The sequence below is a fragment of the Lepidochelys olivacea genome (genome assembly GCF_965140295.1).
Source record: "Lepidochelys olivacea isolate rLepOli2 genome assembly, chromosome: 8".
Taxonomy (NCBI): domain Eukaryota; kingdom Metazoa; phylum Chordata; order Testudines; family Cheloniidae; genus Lepidochelys; species Lepidochelys olivacea.
The window spans coordinates 37,326,715-37,329,540 of NC_140418.1; positions in this window are offsets into that span (position 1 = coordinate 37,326,715).

Here is a 2,826-nt window from a genome sequence, read left to right on the forward strand (position 1 = left end):
GCAATGGTTGGGCCCAGTGCCTCTAATTACTTGGGGTCGGGGATATGCTGCTGTGTCTCTCCCTGCAGGACCGTTGTGGTTTCCGGCCCAGTGTGTGCGACCAGCACTGAAACAGCATGGCGTGGCACCAGGGACTATCGAACCCCATACTGGAGTTTCAGCTGACCTTGGAGGAGAACGCGGTGCCTCCTGGGTCGACAATGGCGGGACGGAGACGGAGGAGACGTAGCGTCCCAAGCCAGCCCGTGACATGGGGAGCAGTGAAAGCATTGGTCGCCGCGGCTCAACGAAGACTGGCAGCAAACCAACAGCCAGAGACTCCTGAGACTCTGTGGCCATTCTCACCCAAATCACTGCTAATTCTGTATTGATTGTGTGCCTTATGTGCCTGCTATTTCCTGTAGGGGTTGACTCGGGAGCGCCTCCTCCGTTACGGGCCTGAATGACATATAACCTATGGGAAAGATTGGCTTCAATAGCAAATGTTACCCACTTTTGTTTATTTGATTTTGTAGCAGCTGAAGAATTGTTAGGTACATGCCTTATTCCAGTATGTCATCACCCTGAGGAAATAGGGAATGAGACGATGCTCGCTGCTTACGTGAACCTCTCTTCCCAGTACTCTAGCATGGCTAATTGGGGGCCCGGCTAATTACACTTTACCTTCTTGGGCTTATTTTTTGCTGTTGCTGTGTGCAATGTATTTCCTTTTTGTTAAGGCTTTGTTGAGAACTGCCCTGGCAGGCTCCACGAGTTATGACCTTGTCTGTCCGGGAGTTAATGGCTTACAAAAGCAAATTGATGGCTACCATGAGATGGCCGAGCACAAATAAACAAAAAAGGAGGGGATGTAGGATTCATGCAGGGTTCATGCACTTGGCAACATTCAGCTCCCCCCCCCCCCCGGAGCGTTGTGTAGGAGCAGTGCACACACAGCTCCTCTAAAGGGCATGAACCTTGGAAACTTGCCCGGGTGACATGAACCGTGGGAAGCCTCCTAGGACTGGGCTCAAGGCCCAAGAGCAAGGAATGCGGTAGATAGAAACTGATAAATAAGAATATTAAACAAAGCCAGTGTATTCCTTTTATCTGTTGGAGTATGTAATGCGCAGGAGGAGGGAGAGAAATAAAAGAGAGGGTTGAAAGCTGACAGGCAGACCAGCCCGTTGGCAGACGAGCCTGCTTGCTTGCTTAAAGCCTTGTTCTGTCTTGTATTTGGACTGCAACAGGTCCTCAAACTTTTGTACCGGTGACCCCTTTAACATAGCAAGCCTCTGAGTGTGACCCGCCTAATAAATTAAAAACACTTTTTTATATATTTTACACCATTATAAATGCTGGAGGCAAAGCGGGGTTTGGGGTGGAGGCTGACAGCTCATGACCCCCCCATGTAATAACCTTGTGACCCCTGGTTTGAGAACCCCTGGGTTAGCCCCTAAAAATGCCTGAGATCAGCACCAAATGCTGATACCAGATGGCAAGTCTGTGCATCCAGCTAGCGGGGCAGTGACTGTCTCCTATTGTGTGTATGTACAGTGCCTAGCACAAAGGGCCCTGGTCCTCTTTGTCTATGGATGCTACTCTAATAAAATGACAGTGATCTTACCAAGTGACATGGAATTTTTGATGACTCAACTAGTCAGAGCCTCTGTATTTCATCTGTTTTGAAATATGACTTTTCCAGCAGTCCAGGACCCACTCCACCCTATCACCATGCTGGGGCATTATGGAAGAGTTACCAAGACTACCCCCTACAGCCCCTAGCTGTTTCTTGGTAGTCTCCTTCCCAAGTGCTGGCCTGGCATACTTGGCACCAGCGCAATGTGGCAAGCTTGGAGCTATGATTAGACAGGGAATGTGTAAATGATTTAGCTCCCATTGCAGCAATTGGCAATTTGCCATTGACTTCAGTGGAGACAGGGTTTCACCCGTGTCATTTTTCCCAAGAAGTCTGCTTGAGGTATGAGGCACGTGGAGATTCTCAGACACCAGTTCAGCGGCAGAGGGTGTCCAAGGAAGGACTGATTCAGGGCTCCTGACACTAGGTTTGTATTTCAATCCCATCCGTCTGGTGGGGAGCAGATTATCCTCCATCTGCCTACCATGGGAGGCATGTGAACCCCCTGTTTGGGGAGGCAAGCACCCTGCCTCTTCCGCCTGAGGCCCCTCCCCACCCTTGCCCACCAGGAATCCCACACCGCGAGTGGAGCCCTGGCTGAGCAACCCCCAGCCCGCCTCCCCGAGTCCCAGCCTGCCTGCCCGCCTGAGCCCTGGTCCACCTGCCCAAGCTGCCCCCAAGCCCCAGCCCACCTGAGCCACCCTCGGCCCACCGCCCCAAGCCATGACCAGTTGGAGGAACCCCAAGCTGCCCAGAGGACTCTGAGCCCTGCCAGGGCCTGGCCCCCAGATCATGGTGGGGAGCATTAGCAGAGGTTTGGGGAGGCTAAGCCTTCATTACACTTGCCCCATGCTGCCTACTGTGGGGTTTCTTGCACCTTCCTCTGAGGCATAGGTGTTGGTGCTGGGGGTGCTGCTGCACCCCCTGGTTTGAAGTAGTAACAACCCAAATACATGGTTTCCACCTTTAGCACCGTCCACTATAAAAATTGTTCCAGCACCACTTCTCTGAGGCATCTGGTGCCAGCCACTCCCAGAGACAGGCTACTGGACTAGATGGACCATGGGTCTGATCCAGTCTGGTGGTTCCTATCTTCCTATGTCTGTGTAGTAGAAAAGTTCCTTTCCCCTCTCCCCCACCCCTTACAGCTTGTTCTGACCTTGATCCAATCCTCAGCAGGAAGGGGACAAAGCAAAGATGGGACTGGC